This window comes from Rhinolophus sinicus, linkage group LG13 (assembly GCF_036562045.2).
Source record: "Rhinolophus sinicus isolate RSC01 linkage group LG13, ASM3656204v1, whole genome shotgun sequence".
Taxonomy (NCBI): domain Eukaryota; kingdom Metazoa; phylum Chordata; class Mammalia; order Chiroptera; family Rhinolophidae; genus Rhinolophus; species Rhinolophus sinicus.
Genome location: NC_133762.1, coordinates 43495429 through 43514793, shown reverse-complemented (window position 1 = coordinate 43514793; position 19365 = coordinate 43495429).

The window sequence follows — 19365 nt, the reverse complement described above, 5'->3', positions numbered from 1 at the left end:
CAACCTTGTGGTTGAGAGGACGCACTCCAACCACCTGAGCCATTCGGGAGGCAGCTCAGCTCAAGGTGCCGTGTTCAATCTTAGTTGCAGGGGGCAGAGCCCACCATCCCTTTCGGGAGTCGAGGAATCGAACCGTCAACGTTGTGGTTGAGAGCCCACTGGCCCATGTGGGAATCGAATCAGCAGCCTTCGGAGTTAGGAGCATGGAGCTCTAACCGCCTGAGCCACCGGGCCGGCCTCAAATTGTATAATTTTGATTTTCACTTTTTTCCATGTAACATATCATAAAAACACTCTTCCAAAGTAACATAATGGGTTGTGCTTAGAGAAGGTCTAGAATGACATTGTTACTTTCCTGTTTCACAAAATGACAAACTCAAATATAATTGAATGAAATTAATAATCTGTATTGTTATGCAACCTGTCTCAAAAGTACATCTAAATCTCTTCACAAGGTCTTCTGTCTCTTCAGTGTCTCAGGGTCCTATCTTGAATCTTCTCTTCTGCCTTTTATGCAGATGGTTCCCAAACCTCTAAGCCTAGTTTCCTCTCAGATTCAACTCAACATATCCTCCAGCCACCTTTAATTCAACCTTCTCTCACCTTCTAATCAACCTGCTCCTACCTCAGTGTCTCCTGTCTCAATAAGTTGGCCCATTTAGTTGCCAAAGCCAGAAAATTTTTCTCCTCCTTTGTCACCATGTAGCACATCTATCAATAATCAAATTCTCTCCTGCTGGTTTTTTTTCTCTTAAAGATCTATTGATTTATTTCTTAATTCTTTCCATCCTCACTGCAACTTTCTGAGTACAGCCCATCATTATCTGACACCTGGATGATGACAGCTTACCAATTCCCATGCACCCAGAATGTCCTTTATTAAATGAAGATTGAGCACACAACTCCCTTGCCTTTGGGCTAATGCCCAAACTTCTTAACCAGACTTAAAATACCCTTCGCCTATCTCCTATCACTATCCGCTAACCCTCTACCTGTACACTACTTTACTTTCCTTAAAGACTCCATGCTTGCTTTCTCTTGCCTCTGAGCTTTTTACCTAAACAATTTTCTCCCTTGGGAACACTCTTCTCTCCTATTCTTTGGTCACTCTTATTCTTATTCAGCTCTCAGCTTTAGGGAATTCTTCCAGGGAACTTTCTCTGACTTGTCAAAAAGAGTTAGTTGTCCCTCCCTCCCAGGAGTGCTCACATTCCTTCATTTACCCAAGTATCCTAATTCCTTTGCCCTTTCTGTTTCTCCCACTAGACTGTAAGTGCCTTGAGCACAAGTACCATATCTATTTCAAACTGGTAGTCCAGAACCCAGCCCAGTGAAGAACATGTAAATGCTCAAAAAATGCTGTTATATGCATGAATGGATAAGTCTTTTCCCAGGTTTCCTCCATTCCCCACTCCATCTAAGATGTCTCAAAAACCTGACTTCTGCCTGACTTATCAGAAACAACCATTGGAGCCTTTTGTCACTGTCACCCTTTCCTTGAAAAACAAGACTGTTTGCTTATAAACTAATTCTCATTTGTTCCCCTGTGGCCTTTCTATAAGGTTTATCTTTCTGATGGGCTTCCTGGAACAAATTTCTGAAGTCTGGTGTGACTTTCTTTGCCATATAGCATGCCTCTGACCATCTTTCTTACCACTTTCAATTGGTCAGTACACAAGAAATGAAAAGTAATTGAAGTCATTATCAAAACCAAAGAGTTAATAATGGGGACCTTAAATCTACAGAGCCCGCAAAACAAAGAATTTGTTGCGTTTCAAAAGTGAAGCATAAATTATTTTGAATGCCCTACTGTTTTGCCATTGATTATATAATGACTGTATAAATTGGATTATATCACCATTTTATGAAACTCTTCTATTTCATGGTTGGTTTTTCTACCATCTGCTAAGCCAACTACGTCAGCCAAATTTCTTTCAGCAGAACGAAGTCACTTGAGGTGAAAGAGCAAAATAGCACTTTTAAACTGGGGTGATGTTTGCAATCACCTTATCTCTCTTTATCATTCTAAACTTTGATCTAATTGTTCTCCCATCTGGCGATTTAGCTTTAAGAAGGAAGAAAGGAAAATTTACAAAAATTCAAGGGTTCAGTAACCGACAAGTCTCAAGACATCTTATTGCTTTTCATTCATGCAATGTTCTAAAACCAAGGGGAAAATATCAGATAAATTGGAAGCTCCCTGACTGGACTGGAAGACCCATGAAAGTGGAGGTGTGGGTTTTATTTGCCAATGAATACCTAGCATCAAAACAGTAGCTCACTCAGTAACTTCTAGTATATTATTAACATAAAAAATGTCTAAACCTGTAGAGAAATTTTTTAAAAGTTTATTTGAGCTAAACTGATGACATGCCAGGAAGTAAGATCTCAAAGTCTCTGGAGGAGGATAATTCTTTTCAGTTTCTTTTATACATTTGGAATTAAGGAGGGAACATAAGGAAGATTACATAAAGGTGGGAGAAAGCAAGGTGGGGATTGGATTACAAGACAGTTCTCTTGAGGATGGTTGTACTTCAGAGAGAGGTCAGAAAAAGTGTCATTTCAAAGGTGTGTTAGCCCATGTATAGAAACAATGGACAGGGCTTGCTTAAGGTGAAGATAAACCTTTTATAGGCCTGGGATGTGACTCCCCACCATGACCTGCCCAGTTAGGAATTGATGATCAGACCACCATGTGAGGTTACTTTTTGTTAGATTTATCACAGAGGCCCCTTTTCATCCACAACATTTATTATGAACATAAACTTGGACCTTAAGATCTGAAATCAATACTAGCACAATGGTAAACAAATGGTGAAGACCTTAAAAATACTGCTTGATGGACATTCCATGATACTAGGGAGAAGCATTCATGTCCTGCAACTTGAGCCTGTTTTCATGATGCTACAGACAGAGATGTCTGACCTGTGGCCAAGAGCCACCCTGGATTTTTTATACTCAACGGAGGAGCAACAAGCACCCTGAATGTGGAGTTAGGAGACAATTTCAATTTTAGCTCCCTTACTAACCAATTTTATGACTGTAGCCATTTAACCTCTGTGACCCTTATTTATTTTTCTCATCTGAAAAAGGGAACAATAAATGCCTTCCAAGACTACCAAAACAAAAAACAAACAAACAAAAAAACTGCTTGATGGAGTAAGTGACAGACTGAAGTCCAGCAACTCTAAATTCACTTTCCTCACAAATTAATGAAGTGAATGCCAGATATAATGAAAATATTGCATGTCAACAGCAATCACATGCAACTTGAAGATGCTTTAGCTAAAGAAACTGATAATGCTTCTGAATACTAAAAAATAATTTAATTGTTACACATTTATTGGAGTGTGATATCTCAGATCTTATGGGAATTACCACAAAGCTTAGAAATCAGCACGTACAATATGGTAATGAAGTTTTTATGTGCTTCTACTCTGCCTACTTCTAAGAACTTAAATCAACAATAATCATTTGGTTTCTGCGGGTCAGTTATTATCTCATAGTTTCTATGGATCAATTATTAGGCAGTGGCTTGGCTAGACGGTTCTAGCTCAGGCTCTTTCATTAGGAGACAGACTGATATCAGCCGAGGCTACAATCCTCTGAAGACAACTTTCAGTCTTTACTTTCAAGATGGCTCACGCATGGCTAGCAAGTTTGTGTTGCCTTGGGTGGGAGGCTTCAACTCCTCTCCATATTGACCCCTCCATAGGGCTATGTAGATGTTCTCTCAGCAAGGTGCCTAGATTCCTCAGAGCAAGGGTGGCAAACTTTTTCTATAAAGGACCAAATAGTAAACATTTTAAGCCTCATGGGCCACCTCCAATCTCTGTCACACATTCTTCTTTTTCTTTTTTTAAACCATATTTTAAAAATATAAAAACCAATCTTATCTTACAGGTCATACAAAAAGTGTCTGTGGGCTAGATTTTGCCCATGAGCCCTCATTTGCCATTATCTGCCCTAGAGTAAGCAATCCCAGAGACCAAGGTGGAAGCTGCCATGTCTTTAAACATCTAGCCTGAGACATCACACACTGTCCCTTCCACGGTATTCTATTGGGCACTTAGGGCTTGGTTTATTGTGGTAGAGGACTACACAGGGTTTGAAGACTATGCCTAAGGCAAGGGTCATCTTGGCCACCTGAGGCTGACTGCTACATGGTGCCTTTGAAAATAATAGTAACATCCAAGGAGCATCCCAATTGGTTAACATGACAGACCACAAAGACAATTGTGTTCTTCTAAAGTTTTCCCTGAAAGGGTCTAGAAAATAGTAAAGAATAAATAACTAAATTGTGAGTGAAGACTACCTTTTTTATTTTCAAAACCCCACAACTCCTAACAAAATTATTTTGAAATAGTAGGCATTAAATAAACATCGTGTGTGTGTGTGTGTGTGTGTGTGTGTGTGTGTGTGTGTGTGTATAAAATAGCCCTTCTTTTTCTCAATTGATCCATCCAATTATTTGGCACTCTGTAAGTCAAATATTAAAAATTATTTAATTATCTATTTTTCAGCCAGTTGTACTGACTTAATGTAGACACGGTATGTATTATCTGAGGAAAAAACTGTAGAAAAAAATTAGTAATAGGATATTCATAGAAATACCTTACTGTTAAAAATTTAACAATCACTTTTTTTTCTTTTAAATATCCACTTGTCTTTTTGTCAAATACCTTTGTGTGATGTTCTCAGAGATAGTGTCTCAAGTATACATAACACTTAAAGGAATTTGCCAAGAACTACTTGCTTCTGCTAACTTTATCAGCAGCTTTTGAGTCTCCAAATGATTTTGCTGTCATTATCTTTGACAATGACCTTCTAAAATAAGGAGATAAAGTAAAGCCATTTTCTTATACTCCATGCTGGTTAAACCACAGGTTTAACATGAAGCATCAAATTAATGACCGCCCCCCCTACACCCACCATGACCTATAGGAAGCCTGTGAGATGCAATGAAGAGACCTGCGCAAGTTGTGAGATGTCTTCATGCCTGCATTTCTCTTCATAAGCTGAAGGTAACACTTCCCACACCTAAAAGGGTTTCCATCATTTGAACTCCTCTAGTAAAAAGCACAATACACTCACACTAATGGATCACAAAGTTTAATGTATGTTCCAAAAGTCCTCTTGCGTTGCACAAGTCTTCGTTTTCTGATCCTGGGAGGTGTATTTCTAAATGCTAGTGACTGGGAAGGTCTCTCTAAGCATCATACAAAACCCAGTCGATGTAAGGAAGAGTGAGGATTTGACTACATACAAGTGTGAATGCCACCCTAAACACATACTGGAGCCACATACAAATCAGACAAGGAGTTAATATCCATATTATGTAAAGAGGTGGCTCCAGAGAACTTGCTCTGGAAATACGTCCATGATTGGTTGTCAGATGGGACAAGCAAAGTTCTGAGACAGTTTCATGAATGTGCATAAAAACTTCGATAGACCGGTGACGTCATAGGAATGGCGGCAGCGGGGCGCACTTTTTGAGTTCTCCTCCGGATCTTATCACAAACGGGACATCTATAACCCATCAAAGGGTTCTCTGCTCATCATACAGAACAGCTAAGAGACTTGTGCAAGGATTACCTGAAGGTGGGCAAGTTGGGCGAGCAGGGGAAGAGGGAAGGGAGCAGAGTGGAAATGCAGTCCGCATCTGCAGCGGTGGAAACGCGGCCCGCATCCGCAGCTGCAGAGACTCAGGGGATCCCAGGATGGAACAGAGAACACAAAAGCCAGGAGGTGGGCTCTTTCCCTGCATCCCACAGTTGATCTCTCCCACCGAGGCGGCAGCATAGCCAGCATTTGAGGCAATAACCTCAGCTGAGCCCTCCAGTTGGGCCCTAGGCTGGACAAAGGACACAAACTCCATACCTGGGCCCCTCCCCCTGCTCTTCCAGTCCTACCCCACCCTTCCAGAGACTTAAACTGGCCCCTGACCTGAGGAGTAGTGTCAGATTACAGAGGAGCCTTAGTGCTCAGGCTCTGGGAAGACTGGCGTGCAGCTCTGACCCAGGGAAGAGGCTGGGAAGAGTGTGATTTTTGCTGGGCTAGGAGAGAAGAGACCCCTCCATCCCCAGCCCCCACCCTTTCTAGCCTGCCTAGGGTGGGGCAATTACAACTGCGGAGACACTCCCAGGGATCAGCAGTAAGCAGCAGACGCAGCTCTGGGCTTTCAGCAGCTCAGAAATCTCCCGCCCACCACACACACACACACACACACACACACACACACACACACATACGGAAGAAGTGCCCTAAGACTCAGGAGAACTGGACATAGGGCTGGTGGTGCTACTCTCAGTGCGCATATGTGCAGGCAAGAGCAGAAACTGCACTGACTGTAGAAACTACCATCCAGACCCCTCAGCCCCACGCCTCTAAATCTGCAGTCCCAATATCACTCTGGGCACCAGGTGACCGGCTCTGCCTGTGCAATACACAAAGGACTCTTTGGTAGAGCAGAGGACAACCTGGAGATTACTTGGTGGGCTTACGCCAAGACTGGCGCTGCTTTTTGTTTTGTTTTGTTCTGTCTTTATATCTTTGATATCTTTGCCTGTGTTGAGTGGGGTTGTTGGTTGTTTTTAAATGTGAATGTATTTGATTTTTTCTTTGTTGTTGTTGTTGTTGTTGTGCTTGGTGATTTGCTTTGTTCTAAAATTGCCCTACCAGGGCCCGGCTTAAGAGGAACAAGATTCAACACACGCAGAGTCCAACTCCAGACCAAACCAGAGTACTAACGGTACCAGAGTACTACCAAACCAGACCTACAAGTGACACACCCAGAAGGAATTCTCTACAGGCACAAGAGCCCATAGAGGCCAAACCACATTTAAGTGGTCAACCCTCACACAGCAGAACACCCTACAGTGGGCAAAGCCAAGTCTCACAACTAGTCAGCCTAGGAGTTAACCCCACCTACTCACAAGTGAAAAGCAATTAAAGATCTTCTTTAACAGGACAATATACACAACACAAGAGTCACCTTTGGCGTACACACAGAGGAGAAGAACGAAGTAGTGCAAGTCAAATATAAAGGACACATACTACATAAGATAACCCAGCAAGAAATAAGAACTCTAGGGGATCTACCTAATACATCAAAACAAACACAGAGAGTCAGCCAGAATGAGGAAACAAAGAAACATGTCCCAAATAAAAGAACAGAAGAAACCTCCAGAAATGGAACCAAATGAAACAGAGGTAACCAACCTGCCAGAGACAGAGTTCAGAACATTGATGATAAGAATGTTTAAGGAGCTTAGAGATGACATAAAGAAGGATGTAGAAATCATAATGAACAACCAGTTAGAACTAAAGAACACAATTACTGAAATAAAGAACTCACTTGAAGGAATTAACAGCAGGTTAGATGAAGCAGAGGATCAAATCAGCGACTTAGAAGACAAGTTAGCAGAGATCACCCAAACAGAACAACAGAAAGAAAAAAGAATAAAAAACAATGAAGATGGTTTAAGAGACCCCTGGGATAACATCAAGTGCAATGACATGCATCATAGGAATACCAGAAGGTGAAGAGAGGAAGCAAGGGATTAAGAACATATTTGAAGTAATAATGTCCAAAGATTTCCCTAACCTGATGAAGGAAACCAACATACAAGTCCAGGAAGTGCAGAGAATTCCAACCAGGATAAACTCAAACAGGTCCACACCAAGATGTGTTATAGTTAAAATGGCAAAGGTTAAAGACAAAGAGAGAATCCTAAAAGCAGCAAGAGAAAGACAGAGGGTTATATACAAAGGAACTCCCATAAGACTATCAAAGACTTTTCTACAGAAACATTGAAGGCCAGGAGGGAGTGGCAGGAGATACTCAAAGTGATGGAAAACAAAGGCCTACAACCTAGATTGCTTTATCCAGCAAGCCTATCGTTTAAAGTTGATGGAGAGATAAAGAGCTTCCCAGAAAAGAATAAGCTAAAGGAATTTATTACCACCAAGCCAGCATTGCAAGAAATACTAAAAGGACTTCTGTAAATAGAAGAAAGATGAAAACAATCTAACTACAAATTTAAAAATGGCAATAACTATGTACCTATCAATAATCACTTTAAATGTAAATGGATTAAATGCTCCAATCAAGAGACATAGGGTGGCTGAGTGGATAAGAAAGCAAGACCCTTGTATATGCTGTATACAAGAGACTCACCTCAGATCAAAAGACACACACAGGCTGAAAGTGAAGGGTTGGAGTAAGATATTTCATGCAAATGGAAATGAGAAAAAAGCTGGAGTTGCAATACTTATATCTGACAAAATAGACTTTAAAATGAAGAACATATTAAAAGACAAAGATGGGCACTATATAATAAAGGGATTGATCGACAAGAGGACATAACCCTAGTAAACATTTATGCACCCAACATAGGAGCACCTAAATATATAAAACAGATGTTGACTGACATAAAGACAGAGATCAACAGTAACACTATCTTAGTAGGGGATTTCAACACACCTCTGACAACAAGGGACAGGTCTTCCAGACAGAAAATCAATACGGAAACAACAGCCTTAAATGACACATTGGACCACTTGGATATAATCAATATTTTCAGAGCATTTCACCCCAAAGCTACAGAATACACCTTCTTCTCAAGCGCACATGGAACATTTTCCAAGATAGACCATATGTTAGGCCACAAAACAAGTCTTGATAAATTTAAGAAAATTGAAATCATACCAATTGTCTTCTCTGACCACAGTGCTATGAAATTAGAAATGAACTACAGGAAAAAAAACTGGAAGACACACCAATTCATGGAGGCTGAATAACATGTTACTAAATAATGAATGGGTCAACCAGGAGATCAAGGAAGAAATCAAAAGATATCTTGAGACAAACAAAAATGAAAACACGATGACCCAAAATCTATGGGATGCAGCGAAAGCAGTCCTAAGAGGGAAATTCATAGCATTGCAGGCCTACCTAAAGAAACAAGAAAAATCACTAATCAACAGTTTATCTTCACACTTAAGGGATCTGGAAAAAGAACAGCAAAATAAGCCCAAAGGGAATACAAGGAAGGAGATAATAAAGATCAGAGTGAAAATAAATGAAACAGAAACCAGAAAAACAATACAAAAGAACAATGAATCCAAGAGTTGGTTCTTAGAGAAGATGAACAAAATTGACAAACCTTTAGCCAGACTCATTAAAAAAAAGAGAGAGGACCCAAATTAATAAAATCAGAAATGAAAGAGGAGAAGTGACAACAAACACTGCAGGAATACAAAAAATTTTAAGAAATTACTATGAGCAACTATATGCCAACAAATTTGACAATCTGGAAGAAATGGACAACTTTCTAGAGGCATACAACCTTCCAAGGCTAACTCAAGAAGAAACAGAAAACCTGAATAGACTGATTACCACCAGGGAAATTGAATCAGTAATCAACAATCTCCCAACAAACAAAAGCCCTGGACCAGATGGCTTTACAGGTGAATTTTACAAAATGTTCGAAAAAGAATTATCACCTATTCTCCTCAAGCTCTTCCAAAAAATCCAGAAGGAGGGAAGCCTCCCAAACATTTTTTACAAAGCCACTATCACCCTGACCCCAAAATCAGACAAAGACACCACCAAAAAAGAAAACTACAGGTCAATATCTATAATGAACATAGATGCAAAAATCCTCAACAAAATATTAGTAAACAGAATTCAGCAATACATTAAAAAGATCATACACCATGATCAAGTGGTATTCATCCCTGGTAGGCAAAGGTGGTTCAACATCCACAAATCAATTAATGTGTTACACCACATTAACAAAATGAAAAATAAAAATCACATGATCATATCAATAGATGCAGAAAAAGCATTTGATAAAATCCAGCAGCCATTTATGAAAAAAAACCTTTAAGAAAGTGGGAATAGAGGGATCATATCTCAACATAATAAAGGCCATATATGATAAACCCACAGCTAACATCATACTCAATGGGGAAAAGCTAAAACCACTCCCCTTAAGATCAGGAACAAGGCAAGGGTGCCCACTTTCTCCACGTCTATTCAACATAGTGCTAGAAGTTCTAGCCACAGCAATCAGACAAGAAAAAGAAATAAAAGGCATCCAAATCAGTAAGGAGGAAGTAAAATTCTCATTATATGCAGATGACATGATACTATATATAGAGAACCCTAAAGACTCCACCAAGAAACTATTAGAGCTGATAGATGAATTTAGTAAAGTAGCAGGATACAAAATTAATATTCAGAAATCAGTTGCATTTGTATATACCAATAATAAAACATCAGAAGGAGAAATTTTAAAAAAATCCCATTTACAATTGCTTCAAAGACTATAAAATACCTGGGAATAAATTTAACCAAAGAAGTAAAAGATCTGTACTCAGAAAATTATAAGACACTGAAGAAAGAAATGAAAGAAGATACAAATAGATGGAAACACATACCATGTTCATGGATAGGAAGAATTAATATCGTTAAAGTGTCCATACTGCCTAAGGCAATATACATATTCAATGCAATTCCTATCAAACTACCAACAACGTTTTTCAGAAAAGTAGAACACACAATCCTAAAATTTATATGGGACCATAAAAGACTCCAGATAGCCTCAGTAATCTGGAGAAATAAGAATAAAGTGGGAGGTATAACGATACCTGACATCAAATTATACTCCAAGGATACAGTAATCAAAACAGCATGGTACTGGCATAAAACCAGACACATAGATCAATGGAACAGAATAGAGTCCAGAAATAAATCCATGCCTATATGGCCATTTAATCTACGACAATGGAAGCAAGAATGTAAGGTGGGGTAAAGACAGTCTATTCAATAAATGGTGCTGGGAAACCTGGACAGACACATGCAAAAAATTGAAGCTGTTCCACCTCCTTATACCATATACAAAAGTAAATTCAAAATGGCTTAAAAATTTAAATGTAAGATCTGAAACCATAAAATTCCTAGAAGAAAATATAGGAAGAAACTTCACAGACATTACCCGGAGTAAGATTTTTACTGAGATATCCCCTCAGTGTGAGGGAAGTAAGAGAAATAATAAACACGTGGGATTACATCAAACTAAAAAGTTTTTTCACAGCAAAGGAAACCATCAATAAAACAAAAAGGGGTCCTACTGAATGGGAAAAAGCATTTGCCAATGATATATATGATAAGGGGTTAATATCACAAATTTATAAAAAACTCACTCAACTCAACTCCAAAAACACAAACAACCCAATTAAAAAATGGGCAGAGGACATGAAGAGACATTTTTCTAAAAAGGACATACAGAGGGCAAACAGCCATATGAAGAAATACTCAACCTCACTAACCATCAGAGAAATGCAAATAAAAACCACAATGAGATACCACTTCACCCCAGTCAAAATGGCTATCATCAATAAATCAACAAACAACAAGTGCTGGTATGGATGTGAAGAAAAGGGAACACCTGTGCACTGTTGGTGGGATTGCAGATTGGTGCAGCCACTATGGAAAACAGTGTGGAGGTATCTCAAAAATCTGAAAATGGAACTACCTTATGATCCAACAATTCCACTCCTAGGTATCTATCTGGAGAAATCCAAAACTCTGATTCAAAAAACTTTATGCACTCTTATGTTTATTACAGCATTATACACAATAGCCAAGACATGGAAACAACCAAAATGCCCATCGGTAGATGACTGGATTAAGAAACTGTGGTACATTTATACAATGGAGTATTACGCAGCCATAAAGAAGAAAGAAATCTTACCATTTGCAACAATATGGATGGACCTAGAGAACATTATGTTAAGTGAAATAAGTCAGACAGAGAAAGACAAATACCATATGATCTCACTTACATGTGGAATCTAAAAAAAAGAATAAGTGAATGAACTAATCAGAAACAGTTTTGGAGACATAGAGGAAAAACGGAGGGTTGCTAGATGGGAGGGGGTGTGGGGATAAGGGGGAAGGTGAGGGGATTAGAAAACAGTCAGTAAACACAAGATGGCCACGGGGTTTTGAAAATTAATTTTTGGAATGTAATCAATAATGTTGTAAAGATTTTGTAGGGTATCTGATGGACACTTGTCCCATTTGGGAGACTGCCTCAGGGATGATGTCGATGCCTGATCACTGCACTGTACACCTGAAGCTGAAGCTGAACAATAATGAATGCCAACTATAAATATATATATTTACAAGAAGCTGAGTACAGCATTAGGTATAGAGACAGTGGAAATGTAATTGCTCTGTGTGATGTCAGAGGGGTAGTGGACGGGGGGAGGGGAGTTCCCACAGTGTGAGGGATATAAATGATAAATGTCTAAGTGTTACTTTGTCTTGTGCACCTGAAACTAATAAAAAAAAAAAGTTAAAAAAAATTGGATAAAAATACAGTGTCTATCTCTATGACTGGGAGGGGCTGAGTAAAGAGTGGACACTATCATCTGTTACTTTATAAACCTCTATATTGTTTAGATCTTTTTTTTCTTTTTACAACAGCACATATTACTTTTGTAATTCAAAACAATAATAATATGCTCATGATAGCTACATTTGGTAGAGTGCTCTAGACTGTGCGAAGGTCATTAATGCCATAGATTTCCTCATTTAATCTTTATAACAATTCTGTGACAAAGGTACTATTGTTATGCCCATTTTACCAGTGAGGAAACCAAGGCACACAGAATGTAGGTAACTTGTGGCAGAGCTCATAAGTGGCTGGCTAAAAAGATATGAAAATATATGAACTGCAAAGTATGCTAGTATACTAAAAGGAATCACTGTTACTATTCCCAGCTTTAGAAAATAATTTAAAAATAAATTTCAATTTTCAAAAATTGAAATCATAAACTATTTTTTTAAACATTATTAAAATATATAGACCAGACACAGCCCTGTACCAGATATATGTGACCCAAAGCCTTTGTGGATTTTGGAAGCAACCCTCCTGTGTGCTATAAAAAACCCCATATCATTAGCCTCATTGCTAAAGTGGCTTGTTTAAAGGTTCAGAGAAGGAAGAATCACTAACAAAAGCATAAATGAGGAGAAATGTGTGACTACAAAGCTCAAATGCTCCAAACAGATTGATATAGAAAATAAAAATGTGAAGGCATCCCTTTCATTGGGATTTAAGTTGGCTCCCTCCTTTGTTGTGGATGGCCAGACAGACTTGTGAGGGAGGCAGAGTGCTCACTTCATGTCTGCGGTGACACTCTAGGAGTCAACAGTCTCACATTTCCTGAGATTCCTGCTGTTCTGGTTCTGTAAAAAGGAGGTAATAAAACCCATCTCCCCCAAGCACCTGAGGGCACGTGAAATGTATTCTTCCTTTGCTATCAACGTGACTGTCATGGCTCATTCCTTTTTCTTTGATCGAAGCAATTACCTACTTACTATCCAAGGATACCCATTATCAGTAAGTCCTTGGAGCTAACTGAAATCCAGGGGAATCCCAGGAAGACAACCAGATATTGCTGAAGTTCCAAAGGGCAGAGCCAACCTCTCAGGAGGGTGAAGTGGGATGACCTATTAGGTCATTTGAACAACACACAGTAGAGTATCCTGTGCCAAAGTATCTTTGTCACACTTTGTACTTGAAGTTTCACCATTAGAAATGTACTTCTTTGAATCATGGGCGTCCTCCTTCAGAATGAAAACACATTCACATCAGCTCTTCATATGGGCAGTGAATTCAAAGTTGGGCCATTGGGATTACAACCTAGAAGCCCCTACCTGCACCCCCACCCCTTGAGTCAGGGGATGTGAGGGGACTGGCCAGGAGACACAGACCTTTTTGCTTTCGACCAGCCCTAGGACTCTGAGGGCTCTAGACCTTCCTGGTTAGTATGTCTCACTAAACAGGGCCTGGCTTACAATCTACCTTCCAACTGCAAGGAAACCTCAAGCTTTGGCTGGGTTCCCTCTTGTGGATGAAAAAGGGGTTCTATGGAAAAGTAACCTCACAGGGTGATCTGATCATAAATTCCTAACTGGGCAGGTGGGTGGTCACTCCCCAGGCACATAACTTCTTTAGCAAAAGGCTTATCTTTGCCTAAAGCAAGCCCTGTCCGCTGTCTCTGTGCATCTAGGTTAACACACCTTTGAAAGACTTCCTTTCAGACCCTTCCTTCTAAAGTGCACAATAATCTTGTTAACTATCCTGTAATCCTACCCCCTACATGCTTTCTCCCACCTTCGCTGTAATCTTCTTTACATTTTCTCCTTATTCCAAATGCATAAAAGAAGTTGCAAATTGTCATTTCTTGGAAGAATTTTTCTCAGTCTGCTGAGACCTTGCTTCCAAGCACATCCTCTGTTTAGCTCAAATAAATTCATAAAAATTATCTACAGTTTTGGAAGATTCTTCTGTGGGCAATTTGAAGTCACCTCCCTCCTAACCTGGAAACATCAGTTTCCCAGCAAACAGCAACCAAACAAAGCAAACAAGTGATGCATTGACAAGATTTCTCTCTTGTGGTCTGAAGCCCCATGGACCCACAGAGCTGTGCTCTGGCAATGCTTAGATGCAGACACGAGGTTTCCAGGCAGGACACCGGGAGACTTTTTCTTCTTTTTAACCCCGGAAGGCTGGCTTTTTAATTTTTTCTTTGAAATTATATTGTCATTACAAAGTGTCCAATCTTTTCCATGGAGAATGAGTCACAATTCTGCTCTGATTAAGGACCCCATGGTCCTAAACAGGAACACCTTGTCTTCTTTGAAAAAAGAACTCATGTCCATGTTTTTTCTCTTATATAACCTACCATCCGCTAAGCTCCAACCACACTAAACTAAGGGTCATTCCCATCATCCCTGAGCATGAAGAAGTTTTCACACAGAAAGCTATTAATGCACATTTAATCTACAAACTGCCTGGGGTTGGGGAGGAAGGATCAAGGAAGGAATTAGCAAATTGCAAATGCTTAGGTGTCTGTCACATTCAGTCAGTAAATCAGTTAGGAGGTAGACACACCCATGTACGAGAGAATCATCTCAGAAGTTAATAGCATTAGGAAGCATTAGGACTTTGAGCTCTGAGCAAGGGGTTACTCACCCAACCATGTTACAAAAGACAGAGTATGTTCTGAATTAAGGTAATAAGATAAACGTATCACTAGCCTTCTAACAGTTGTCCCTAAAATTCCTCAGAATCTTCTGAGTTTCTCTGCCTCTCTGTGTCTAACATTGCCTGCCTGTTCTATCTGACAAACTTAATGAGTTGGACATAATATTTTTCATATAAATTAAACTGCTTCTTGCTGACCATTCCTTCATTTTCTCCCTCGTCTTGGATCTGTAGGAAAAAAGTCCCCACAAAGATAGAGTTAAATTAGAAGGAAGTTCTTTGCCCCTCTTTCCTAGAGAAGACAATAGAAAGTCAAACAACTCAGTTTTCAAGGACTGCCAGGAAAAGTTACTCATGGAGCCACAATGGCTCCTTTGTAAATTCACTCTTACCAGCTGCAAGTCACTCAACAGGGTCGGGTCTTCCAGTGCCATTTCTCTGGTCAGTGCCGACTCCTCTCCTCCATCATGATTATTTCAAATTTTCCTCCTCTTCCTGTTGGCTGCTAACTTACTTCCTAATGTCATCAAACATCCAACCCCGTCCAGATCTGGGCCCTGCTCCTCTTTCCCTCCATTTAACACAGAAGTTGCTGATAGTCCCTTTTTGTCTTTCTATGCCCTGTCCTCTCTCCCAGCACATTCACAGGACAGTGACACTATTGATCTTTCCTTCCCTTCCTTTCCCATCCTATCCCTTCCCTTCCCTTCCTTTCCCTTTCCTTCCCTTCCCTTCCCTTCTCAAGCCAATTGTTCCCTCTCAAATGGTTCTTTACATCTATATCCATATATCCATTCCTTTTATCAGTAATACACACACACACGTGTGTGTATATATACATATATATATATATTGCAAATAGTTCCAAGTTTGTCATTTGTCTTTTACTTTATGATTTTTTTGTTCGTTTGCTTGCTTGTTGTGTTTTCATCAATGCAAACATTTCTTTTTTTTTAAATAATCACATTTACCAATCTTTTATTGTATCTAGATTTTGAGTTAGATATACCTTTCTCCACCCTCAAGAAATAAAGGAATTCACACATGTTTTCTTCTAGAACTAGTATGGTTTCATTTTCACATTTAGCTATCCAATCCATTTGGAATTTATTCTTTTATATAATGTGAGTGTGGATCCAATTATACAATTTATACATGGCTAGCTAGGTATCCCAATACCATTTATTGAAAGGTCTTTGACCCAGAGTTTTGAGATGCGACCTTTATCATACTATAAATTTCCATGTGTATTTATGGATTTCTTGTCTGCTCTGGCTAGTCATTTGCCTGTCATTAAAAAAAAAAAATCCTTCCTCAACCCTACATCTTTCTCTAATTTTTGCCCTAGTTCTCCCCTCTCCTACACAAACTTTTCAAAAGAGTTTTCCATAGTCTGCTTCCATTTTGTTACAATTTACTCTTCAATTTGATCCAGTCTGGCTCCCACCTTGATCATTCCATCAAAACAGTTTTCAGCTTGAGTCATTGCCATGACACTACATTCCATGGGCATTTTTCAGGCCTCATCTTATGTGTTCCCTCAGCAGTTTTTGACATTGTTGAACACTTTTTCTTTGAAATGCTCTCCTGATTGGCTTTCAGGTCTGTACCATCTCCTGGTTTTGTCTTTCTTCCTTAGCAAGTCTAGCCCAATTTCCTATGCAGGCTCATGCTGTCCCTCCTGGCCATTCAGCATTAATGAGTCAAAGGCTCATCACTTTTTACCGTTCTTTACACATTCTCTTTGGGTGCTCCCGTTCCTGCCTATAGTTTCAGCTATAACCAACCCACCGAAAACTCAAAGACACCTATCTCCCACTTTGTTCTTACTTCTAAGTGAATCTAGACCCATTTTTCCAACCCCCTTTTTGACATTTTCATCTGGATATTTCAAAAGCATCTCAAAGACAGGATGTTGAAAACTGTATTCAAGAAAAACTCATTTCATCTTACTCTCATCCCCAAATCTGGTTTGTCTTCTTCCTATATCACTGAATAATATGACCATCCATCAGGTGAAGAAACCCAGAAACCCAAGTGTCATCTTCGGCATTTTTCCTCACATCCCAGATATGAACTTTTGCCAAGTCCTCCTAAAGACTTCTCCTATCAGTCTATTTCTACCCACAACCCACCCTAATCTGGGCTATACTCACTTCATAGCTGGATTCCTGCCATAGCCACCAAACTGGTCTTCTTACTCCCCACAGTTACTTCTTTCCCTTATTTCCACTCTTCACTCAGCAACCAGATAATTCTATTTGAGATCAAACCACTTCGCTTGCTGTCCATTGCTCTGAAGATAAGCTAGAATTGTAACATGGTCTAGCCCCTACTTACCTCTTCCTTCTCTCCTTACATCATACTCCTTTCTCTTTGCTTTCTGAGCTCTACTGTGCAAGTTGATTTTCATTGCCTCTGGTATTCTCCCCTACTGAGGAACTCTCCTTTACTAGGATACCCTCGACCTCCCTTCCTGAGCCCAGCCTCTTCCGTGCTCTCTCTAACTAGGACAAATTCTTCTGGGTAGTATGTACCTCCCCTTGGAAACATTTTAATCACAGTTAGCATTTTATTTAACATTTACATGAGAGATTTATTTTTAATATCTATCTATGAGGACAGGACCACATGAGTCATTTGTTACCATCTATCCCAATATGTACCTTTGTGCCTGACATGTGGTAAATAAATGAATATACTTAAATCAAAACCTTCTTCTTCTGAAGCCCTAATTTTCTACACTTCAAACTTTTCAATAAATAAGATTTTGTTTTTCAACAAAAGGCTTTTTTGAAACAGGGGGTGGCAGCCAAGTGTAGAATTTGGTATCATGACTAGAATATTGGAAATCAGAAAACGAATTCTAACTTCAGTCTTATAAACTACAGTGATGAATTCAGAAAAAGATTTTAAACGCTGCATAATTCCCCGAAGTCTGAAAAATATGGCTGCCTTGCTTCTATTTTGATTGTTAGTTGCTTTCATATTCCTCTCTTCTGATGGATTGTAAAATTTTTGATGGAACACCCAACGCTCTACAGATTTCTGTGCCTCTATGATGTCCATCACTTCAAAGCACATAGAAAGTATTCAGTCAATGTCAAATAAGTGAATTAATAAATGTGTTACGTATCATAACATGGTTATTAACAGCATTGTGAAAATAATGCAATATTAAAAATGGTTGAAGAATTGAGATTTCCACTGCAATTTATTTATTTATTTAAGGATTTTTATTAAAATATAGCTAACATACAATGTTGTATTAGTTTCAGATGTTCACAATAGTAATTCAACATTTATACCTAAAGAGGTGATCACCATGATAAGTCCAGCAACCATCTGACACTGTACCTGCTATCACAATATTGTTGACTATATTCTCTATGCTGTACATTACATTCCCATACCTTATTCGTTTTATACCTGGAAACTTGAACTTCTTATTCCCCTTCACCTTTCCCCCTCTCTTTAACTTTTCAATTACAGTTGACATTCAGTATTGTTTTATATTAATTCCAGGTATATAGTATAGTGGTTAGACATTTATATAACTTAAGAAGTGATCCCCTGACTAGTCTATCCCCACTTGGCACTAGACATAGTACTTACCATATTATTGACTATATTCTCTATGCTGTACTTTACATCCCCATTTTGTAACTACCAATTTGTACTTCTTAATCCCTTCCCCTTTGTCACCCACCCCTCAATCCCTCTCCCATCTGTCAACCATCAAAATATTCTCTGTATTTATAAGTTTGCTTCTATTTTGTTTGTTTATTTTGTTCTTTAGATTCCACGTATAAGTGAAATCACATTGCATCTGTCTTTCTTTGTCTGACATACTCTACTCAGCACAAGACCCTCCAGGTCTTTCCATGCCACCAGAGATGGCAAGAACTCATTCCCATCCACGGCTAAGCAATATTCCATTGTATATATGTACCACCTCCTCCTTATCCATTCATCCATCGATGGACACCCAGGCTGCCTCCACTTCTTGGCCATTGTAAATAATGCTGCAATGAATGTATGGATGCACATGTCCCCTTGAAGTGGCCTTTTGGGTTCCTTCAGATAAATACCCAAAAGTGGGATTACTGGGTCCTTCTTGTCTCTTGTTTTAAAGTCTATTTTGTGACTGTAAGTATTGCTACCCTAGCATTTTTTTGTTTCTGTTTTCATGAAATATCTTTTCCCCATCCCTTTACTTTCAGTCTGTGTGTGTCTCTTGATCGGAAATGAGTCTCCTGTAGGCAGTGTATGTAAGGGTCTTATTTTCTTATCCATT